Here is a 10,740-nt window from a genome sequence, read left to right on the forward strand (position 1 = left end):
GTTGGCTACACATTCCTGCTCCTGGTTACGATACATTTATTGGATAAAGATGTACATTTATTGTTCAAGCTGCTATTAGAACAAGTTATGTTTGCATCCAAGAGAATACATTGCAGATTGGGGGAAACTGAAACAATATCTAGAAAAAAAATGGGATGTGAAAGGAGGACTGTGGCAGTTTGAGAACTATTAATTTGTGATTTTATAAAGGGGAGAGAGAAGTAACTTTACCATTAATGGGGAAATTTAGTTATTAATTAATCTAAGCTAATATTATTATTAAGAAGATTGTATTAAAAATAGACAGGTTAAACAGTTAGGTATAGAATGGATATATTAGAGAATCTGAGATATAGAAGAATTTGAACATGCTTAGAATAAGGGATATAATATATACAAGATTTAGAAGAATATAGTTAAAAATAATTTAAACAATAAGATGGGTTAAGGGTTGGAAAGCTGTTGGAAGTCTATAAGGAGGGGGGAAAGGGTGGGGGCTGCTATAATTCAGGTAACGTGGGGAATTGATGTAAAATTTATGTACTCACCAATAAAAATTTCTTTAAAAAAAAAAAGAACAAGTTATGTTTGCAAGTTTCTACATTCTAATAAAGAATGTGTACCCACACATCACGGGATACTGCACTATTGCCGCACTCTTACAATCACCCACAATTGGGTTTTCCTGGACAAGACCATTCAGGAGGGGAATGGAAGCTGTGAAGATTCTCAGGGATGTATGGAGGAGGCTTGAGACAGACTTCCTTGTGTGCCCCCCCTCCCCCATTAATTGCATTGCTTTTTGGAAGGGGAAATATTGTATCAGGCTCTAAGCAAAGTCCTGTTGCTTCAATAGTTACCCATCTGAGACTTTAATGAAGTAGTCTGAGATATTCATGCGAAAAATAGAGGGTGGTGCAAGCCCAGAGGGTGATGGGAAGGTATACAGCACCTCCTTCTTTGTGGAACCAAATGAAGTCTGGGTCTGGTTAATTCCAGCAGAGAAGACACCCTACCCCTCCACCCTGGATACTATACTGAGATTCCTGAAGGAAGAAAAGGGGGTTAAAAATCAACACAGCTCTGATTGCAGCAGTAACTGACTCCAATGAACCACTGCTGATATTCCGGCAAGGACACAAGACAGCACTGTACATCTGTTGCGTACATGGACACGCCTAATTTTGCATGATTAAATCTCGCTTTGCCTGTCTTGCTCGCTAGAGTCTAATGCCGCCTCCTCCAGATTCTCTCCCTGTTTTTTGCTGTGCTAAATTGGAAACCTCACACTCCGGTGCACAATGGCTTGAAGCATATTCCCATGCAAAGTCCCACTGCATTCAACAGCACGCACTTCCTGTGCAGGGGGCTACAGCTTTAGCTACCTGGCTAATCTGGTTTGCACCAAGGAATTCAAAAAGCCGCGACTTCCTGAACCTGCAGCCGGCTGCCCCACAAGCCCTTAAACGGGGGTTATTTTTATCACCTTGTCTCAAAATCCTTCTGCCTGGATTCATTATTTGATAATGTAACATTATACAGGTGCAAATATGCAAATTCAACATTTATTCATTAAAACATTTTTTAAAACACTGTGTATGCCATTTTTAAGATATAGAAGCGCATGAGGGTTATTTCAGACCAGATGTGATGAGTATCTATCACTTATCTAACCAAGGAGCAGCATTTCAGGAAAAAAGCCAAAATACGGGGCCAGGAAAAATGGAACAATCCAGCTTTGCAGCAGGGAGCTGTCCAGGGTGCCAAGACTTTTGCCCCTCAAAAGAGGCTTATTGCCCTTCGTGAGGGCTGCTTTGTAGTTGAAGAAATGCGCACTGATGATCCATTTTGCGGACATGACGTTCTCCGAGATGCAAATATCTTTCCCACATCGGGACCTGGGCTACTGGATTTCATCACGCGGGGTAACTGGCATGCTGGAGTACCAGGTAACTCTGCTTGGGAGTCATCAGATCAACAGCAGCCTCATATCATTTAAAAATAAAAACAAAGAGGCGTGCTAAAATTAGGAAATGCTGCATCTCGTCTGCAACTATGTTTGTATTCTAAGTTCCTTGAAGCAATTAACCGGCTTTCCCTTGTATTACTTTCACCATAAAGAGTCCTGTACGTTGATGATACTATACCATTTAAGAATGATGATAATTGCATTGATGGCAGCTCTTTTATCCTGCCCTTCCTCCAAAGAATCTGAGTATACAGTTCATATCTTCTCCATTTTATTCTCACAACAATCTTGTGAGGAGATAAGGCTGAGTGTATGCAGCTGACCCAAGGCCACCCAGTTAACATCTTGGCAGGCGAGGGATTTGAAAACAAGCCTCCCTCTTCCTTGTCCAACAGTTAACCATTACACCACACAGGCTTAAATTGGCATCTATCTATCTATCTATCTATCTATCTATCTATCTATCTATCTATCTATCTATCTATCTATCTATCTATCTATCTATCTATCTATCTATCTATCTATCTATCTATCTATCTATCTATCTATCTATCTATCTATCTATCTATCTATCTATCTATCTGCCTTTCTCACTGAGACCCAAGGCTGATTACACAGTGTGAGATTAGTACGGTCAGTATCAAGGACAATTTCATAAACAATGCCATAGGGTAAATAAACACAAGCTTACAAAGATATAACATTAGCAAGAACCCAATACAGAATTGAAGAAAAGCTGAAACAGAACATAAACATAGAAGCATATATAACAGCACTGAATTCTGCACACACTTCTCTTTCAAAAAGACACAAGTGACTAGATCTCAAGGTTCTGCATGCATTTAAGAGTCATTTGCTAGCATTCGAGTATTCCAGAGACTCTGTTTCTGGGTCCTGCCTCTCCTGCACAGCCCTCCAGCCATGCGCCTCCCCCCGAGCCTCTCTATGCCTTCATCAAGTCAGACCCTCCTACCAGCAGACTGGTTTTCTGAATTCCGTCAGGGTTGGAGGCAAGCACATATTAACGAGGCAAGAAGAAGAACTGGGAAGCAAACAGGTAGTCAAGCAGGTCAGGGAGGGAGTAAGCAGAGGCAGGCATTCTGAGTGCAACTGAGTGCTCCTGAACAACAAAATCCTCAAACTCCAGAATCGGGCCAGAGAAAGAAGCTTACAGCAAGACCTATTGGCTCTCTGAGGTCCCCTGAGTCCAGCTGAGTTACAGCTGCAGTACCACCTCCCAGCCCACCACAGTGGTGGTATAAATGGCATCAGAGAGCAAATCTGCAGCTCCACTCCATGCCCAGTAGCCATGGAGAGTAAAGGCCACTGCTAAGTCCCACTGCGAAGATCCCGCAGTTTGAAATCTCTTCTAGTTCTGCATCCAGATATATCGGGGGGCGAATAAAACATGCAAACTGAGCCAGCCTCTGCACTGCTTTGATTTGGCCAACTTACAGAACAAGGGCAGAATCGCAAAGGTTTCTAAATGGGATTTGGGACAGGGAGGCAAGTGTGTCTAATAAGCTCCCTGTGCTTATAAGCAGGAGCAAGCCAGAGGTAGCCACGCTTCCTTTCCCACCTAATAATTCCCTCAGTGACATTCGGGGTGGGGGGAGGCGCACACTTTAATGGCATAAAACTTGACATGATTTGAAATTAACCTTTTAGTGAATCTTTCACATGCAATGTGAAATAACAGCGCCGGTTGTGATGTGACAGTTTTGTAGGTGAGAACATCAAAGGAAGCCCCGCTACAGTCGGATCTACCTTTGAACACCCAAGGGTATCTGAGACTGCCAATTCTCCGTAGACGAGACAGGGAGAGGGAAAGATCTAAGATCTCACACTATCTGAAGCGAAGTCATTCTAACTGGGATTTAATTCAGTTTTCCTTTACACTTTGGTTCTGCCTCTCTCTCTCTCTCTCTCTTTTTAAAGAATGCAAAATTCGAAAGGGATATGCAGGATAAAAGGGAAAGTATATTATTTCTGACTGTCAAGCCATAATAATGCATAAATACATGAAAATTTAACCAGTACAGTTTCCTTTTATCCCACCACTTTGTCTGACTGCAAAGCCTTGGGGGGGGGGCACGCTTAGAATTATGCAACAGTAACACCCACCTGGGAAGGCATCACAAAGCACATTTCAGAACAGTCATCTGAACCCAGAACTAGGTCCAAACTGCTCCAGTTTCATTGCCTCCCATTCAGATGGGTACTCGCACCTAATTTAAGGCAGCATTTCCGAACACACAAATTTCAGAAGCAAGTCCCATGCGAGTAAGCGGCAAATGCTTGTAAGCCATTGCATACGGGTTGGACAGTCCTGATCCAAGTCTATCTAGTTCTTCCCTGCCTATTCTCCAAGAAGCTCAGAGTAACATGCCTTCCCTATTTTACCCTCACAACAATTCTGTGAAGAAGGCTTGTTAGCAGTCAGACTCCTTCCTCACACTGAGAGGGCCATTTATGGATGGAACCTCATAAACGCCAGTTTATGGTTGGAACCTCATAAACTGCCTGGCCCAGAATGGATGCTGACTGGGCGGGAGCCTGGAAAACTACCAGAACAGGAGTCAGAGGCATTTGACTGACTGATGGCCCCTCCATGCCCCGGAGAGACACAGAGTTAAGGAGGTTTCCCAAGAAAACCCTTCTCTAATCCCATCAATGGCCTGTTACACTTCCTCCTCTCTCACCTATCCCAATTAAAGCTATTCAACAATCTTGAGAGCTTTTCCCATCTGGTACTTACCAGGTCATCAAGTAATATTTTCACCTGTAGTCTATCCCAGATAGGAACCATCAAACCTCTCCCCACTTATTGTCCTATATCCGGACAAATCATTATGTTATTGTTTTTGAGAGCAAGACGTCAGCTTGCCCCAGGGAACATTTTGCCCTATAACTGGGCACCCCAGCCATGTGCCGTGCGTGTTATGCTCTGGATCCCACCCTCAAGTTCACTTGAGACTCTTCTCTGTGAAACGCTGGTCATTTTGCTGCCTCCGTGGACTTCTGCCCCTCGAGACTGGTAACTATCGCGCTCCCTGAAACTGCTTTCTCCCACGTTCCTCCCTCCTTCTTCTAGTAAGCCTTGTATGTGTGTTGTGTGTGATTTTTTGTTCATTTGTCTTTTATTTCTCTTTCAATAAAAAAAAACCCCTTTCTGGTTGAACATCTGCCTGACTTATTTGAGAGTTATCTAAGGGAATAATCCCTGTAAACATAGATGGAGCATCTCGGTTACCCCCTCTCGCTTGCCTCCTTAATGCTAATTCCTCCAACTAATTAAGGAGACCCTCCTATTTGGATAACAGGCCAGGCTGAAAGATCATGAGTGGCCCAAGGTCACCCAGCAAGCTTCCTGGCAGAGTGGGGATTCGAACCTGGGTCTCCCATATCCTGGCCTGACACTCGAACTCACTACACCACACTGGCTCTCAGTGGAAATCTTCTCCCTGGTTTACTGGGTAAAAGTGCCCTGTAGGATGAGAAATAACAGTCTAAAACAGCTTTTAATAAACTGGCGGGGGGGAGTTATGAAAATTAATTAAGAGTAGTCCAAGGTGAAATGGTGGAAAGTAGGCCACACAGATACGTTTTGTAATATAACAAGACGGGGTCTTGCAAGGAAGGTTAGGAAATTCCCATCCCCGTAATACAAAAGTGTTTGAGCTCCAAGCTCAATAAGCTTTGTGTTTTCTTAGCTCAGAAAAAACGTCACTTGTCCAGTGATGTCACTCGTTAAACGTGAGTGACTTTGGGCTCCTGCTCTCCGGTACCCAAGACCACCTCACAGCACTCTGCAATTTACTCTCCCGAGAAAGGATCGTCAGTCCCTCGTTTGTTGACTGTCATCTGGGCTCTACCCAAGTCGATGCTGCACTCCACACTCCAACAGCGATTGCAGAAGGGTGTGAAAACCACCCTAAAAATTAATGCCAGGTGGAGACGGCACAAAAACTACACCTAAGCACTGAAGAGAGGGAGCCGGGAGGAGAAGTCGAACTTGAGTTCATCCATCACTTTGACGGTTGGAGTCGTTCTTCCTCCCCAGTTCTGTTACAGATTGTTGCAGAGCCTTTGCATGCTGAAATAAATCCCAAAGGAGCCCATTTGATCACAATGAAAACTCTCTACACCATCTCCCCTTTCCCAAATTTACAGAGGCTGGAGACCGACAAAGAAGGCCCTCAGAGGACTACCGACAGCATTCCTGAAGGCTTGGCTGCTGCTGCGTTCTGCAGCAGCATCCAGTAATGACAAGAACCAATGAAACGAAGTTCCTATAACTTCTGGTGTCCCTGCATGGCGCAGCAAACCTGTGGTGCAGCACCATGGATGCCAGAAACTGTTATGTATAGTTATTGTGGCTAGCTCTTTTGAAATGAAAGCCTGGGAAAGTCAAAAACATCTTCATCTGATGCTTAAAACTCACACAAACAGGTACCAAGTGAGTTAAGTTAGAGAAGAAATCCCATAAGCTAATAAAATTGGCTTTTAAACTTTGGTCCTCTGCAAAGCCTTTCACGTCACCTTTTAACTGGAGGCGCCAGGGGCCTTCAGCAGGTGAAACAGATACTCCCCCACCAAACCAGCCCCCACCCCCATTCCACAATGTAATGTTATTTTAGTAACTGATAACCTATTACGCGTAATCTGATTGCCTCTCTCTAAATTATACTAGTGTTTGCATGGAAGGTTTTTGTCCAGTACTCAAGTTTTGAAACTTCTGCATCTGACCTTTGGAGTAATCCTTCAGCGATCGTGTTTCACAGGCCTTCGTTCAGCAGGCAGTCCATCTGCTCCCAGCATTTGAAGCCTGCTCATGGAAGATACAGAGTAAATTCCACAAAAACAGAAGTCCAGCGGATGAAACTGGGCACGTGGAAACCTTCCACAAATGAATGTATTTTTGGACACATTCAAGGAAGAGAGGCAAATCCCGAGTGGAGAAAAATACCGAGGAGCAGGGCTTTTTTTCAGCAGGAACGTGGGGGGACGGAGTTCCGGAACCTCTTGAAAATGGTCACATGGCTGGTGGCCCCACCCCCTGATCTCCAGACAGAGGGGAGTTTAGATGGCCCTCCGCACCTCTCGGCGGCACAGAGGGCAATCTCAACTCCCCTCTGTCTGGAGATCAGGGGGCGGGGCCACCGGCCATGTGACCATTTTCTCCAAGGGCAACCCACTGAGTTCCACCACCTCTTTTGCCGGAAAAAAAGCCCTGCCGAGGAGCTTGTGGAGATGGTATTCGATTAGTTTAGGAAAGTCAGGAGAAGAGAGGAGAAAGGGGCAGCATCCAGGGAGGGGCAGAGAGGGTGGTGGAAACAGCTGGAATTGTTGAGGTGAGTCAACATTGGCCTGTTTCACAGATTGTCTAGAAAGGTCTCATTTGAAACCAATTATAGCCCCAACCCCTATGGACTCCATTCATAACACTGATTAATCCAACAGCTGGCACAGAACTTGAGGTTTAAAAGCAACATCTGGTTTTTTTTAAAAAAACCCTACAAAAACTGTCTGATCAATTTTGGTTCTCTAAAGGAGGGTTTACCAGCTGGATGAGAGAAAACACCCGCCTCTTTCCTATACCATAATGACAGAAATGGAGGAAGGATGCTCCCAAAATTTCTCCCCCGATTTTGGAGTTCCAACATGTGTGAGCTAGTTTCCAAAGCAGACACGAGTATTTAGAACACAGAACATTTTCAGTCTTCAGGTTTTGTACACGGCACATGCATGTTGTGCCTTCACTTGAAATTCCCTCTGTGCAATTTATATACACAAATGGACATCTGTCTAAAGAAGGGAGTTCAGACTCTTGAAAGCTTATACTCTGAAAATATTGCTGGTCTCCACAGTGCCACTGGACTCAAATCATGATGTTCTACTGCAGGCTAACACGGCTACCCACCTAAACTATATACATAGACACAGTTATTGATGTGCACTTACTCTTAACTACAAATGAGCAAACTTGATGGGATTACACGTGGTTCTATCTAGATTTTCTCTATGGGCCTATGTAAATCAGTGCACAGATAAAGCCTGAAAACAGGTGCCTCTATGGTTTTAAAAATGCACTTATGGGCCTCAGCTGCACAGAAGGGGGAAGGTGTGGCCAACCTTACCTGCTCCAATTGCAGAATTACTTTTAGAAATTCTACTAGCTAAACTACATGATGGGATGACAGACAACAACACACAGCAAAATTCCAGAGCAGTGAAAACCTACTCAGTCGTATATGAAGCCAGGTCATAACGTGGAAAACACAGACCTATTGGGCCTTGGGCAATGTGGTGTTTGGGCCAGGCATTTTCTCCATGCCTGACCAAGTTCCCAGAGTTATTGCATGTAAGCCTATCCATTCTCAAAATGAAAATTTCGGCACCAGAGCGAGTGCAGCAAGGCTCCGGCGGCAGAACAAGAGGAGGGAGCCCTCATAGTTTTGGGAAAGTACACAGCCGTGGCAACTCCACACCAAACTGGAGAGCCAGTTTCGTGTGGAGAGCCAGTTTGGTGTAGTGGTTAAGAGAGCGGGACTCTAATCTGGAGAGCTGGGTTTGATTCCCCGCTACTCTACTTGAAGCCCGCTGGGTGACCTTGGGTCAGTCACAGCTTCTAGGAGCTCTCTCAGCCCCACCCACCTCACAGGGTGATTATTGTTGTGGGGATAATAATGACATACTTTGTAAACCGCTCTGAGTGGGCATTAAGTTGTCCTGAAGGGCGGTATATAAATTGAATGTTGTTGTTGTTGTTGTTGACTGGGGGGGTTCTGGGAATGGAGGCCCTCGAAGTCTAAGCATCACCTTGGCCGTGAGCCTGCTAGCTGGCTTGAGGCAGCCCAGTCAACCCAAAGAGACCATAAAACTTGAGACACTGAAACCATGAAAAAGCAATGTTTCTTTTAACTATGGTTAATCCAAGACTCAGCTCAACGGTAACTATTCAAATTAAATTAGCCTTAGCAAATGCTGGTTGTATCCGTTAGGAAGCAAGAGGCAGAGAAAGGCAAGACCAGCCTCAATTGTGAACCACTCTAGCCATGCTTCTCCATAGCCTGGGGAGCGAGAAGGCCGATTTATCTGTGTTTGTACAATGCACAACATCAAAGCTCGAACCAACGGTAGTTCGTGAACTATTTTCAAGCTATGGCTTCTGATCCTGCACTGTTGTACCCAGACCAACCACAGCATACAACCACACTGCCTTTCGTTAGCTTAATTAAACTTTGGCTTTGCATGTCCACACTGAAATGATATATGTAAAAAAAAGCCCTCCAGAAAGTGCTATCAAATGTTAAATATTAAAATAATAAAATGTTAAATATTAGGATCATCACGACAGGCTACTGAAAACTGCGTTCACTCCGGCAACAGGCACCCCGCGGCACTGCATAGTTTGTATGTATGTATTTGAATTTATATTCTGCTCTCTGTGACCCTACAGTAGAGAGTATTTAGCAAACAGGTAAAACATGCAGCTGCTCATTTCCCTCTCCAACTCTGGGCTCAACGTCCGGTGCCCAGGTGACAAATATTAAATGGGCACCAGGCACCGGAAGCAAACCCCATCTAGTCTGCTGCTACCCAGGCAGTGTTTCCCCTTCTGGCATTTATCTCCTGGCTTATTTTTTACTTCTCTGCACTCCCAACCAGTCTCAGGAGGTGCTGGAAATTTTTCAGGCTGCTGGTGCAGAAAATGCTGGTATCGAAGTGCTGGGACCAAAGGAATCCCAAACGTCTCATGACAAACCGTCTCTGGATGGATAATATTTTGTTCTTTAATGGTGTGTTCAAGTTATGATAGCGAGGCCACCCCTGCAGCACCCTGGCTGTCAAATTAAGGGGCGGATTCACATGGTAGCTTCTGCCAACACGAGGCCATGAGCCGAACTCTCTCTACTAAGAGCCAAGCTACAACCTGACACAGGTTGGACACTTGTCAGCTTCCCTCAAGTTTTGATGGGAAATGTAGACATCCTAGTCTTGCAGCTGTAATAGAGAGCCAAGATGTAAAACCAGGACGCCTACATTTCCCATCAAAACTTGAGGGAAGCTGACAAGTGTCCAACCTGTGTAAGGCGTCACTTGTAGCTTGGCTGTGAGAAGATTGAATTGGCTGAATCCCTACTGGGCAGCCTTCCGACCTCAACCTCAAGCTCAAAACTTGTTGGGGGGTGACCCTGAGAAACGTCACTCACCCATCTGCTTAAAGTCTTCTTGAGGTTTGCCCAAACAGGAGCCTTAAAATGGGCCTCAACTATTGCCTTCAGGACGTACAAAGCCTTCTTCAGAAATCTTACTAGTTTTACTGCAGTGCTCTTAAAACCCCTCAAAATCTTAGCCTTATATTGCCTCTGAAGGAACCTCCAAGCAGACTTCCATGTTCAGTTTAATGGGGAAATCTAGCAGACACTTTATGGGGAACAAAATAAAAACATGCCGTTCAGACAGGCGAAAGCTGGCATCGCCACACTAGCCAGAACCACGTCCCTCGCCACGTCGACTCGCACATCACCACTGTGTACAAGCTGTCTTTTTTGAAGCCTCTACGGGGGGATCCTCAATGCAAGGAGAAGCAAGTTCTACTTGCAAACAAACTGCGCCGCCTTAACCCAAATACAACCTCTTCTCTCTTCTGTGCCTTCCCCTCCCCACAAACGCGACTTGCTTTCTGCCATTAGTTTTAACAATCTGTTTAGGGTTGGTTTTTTTTACTCCCTCCTGGCTGGCTGAATGATTCCCGAGTGCCTCTA

Source organism: Eublepharis macularius, chromosome 18 (genome assembly GCF_028583425.1).
Source record: "Eublepharis macularius isolate TG4126 chromosome 18, MPM_Emac_v1.0, whole genome shotgun sequence".
In the NCBI taxonomy this organism is placed as follows: Eukaryota; Metazoa; Chordata; class Lepidosauria; order Squamata; family Eublepharidae; genus Eublepharis; species Eublepharis macularius.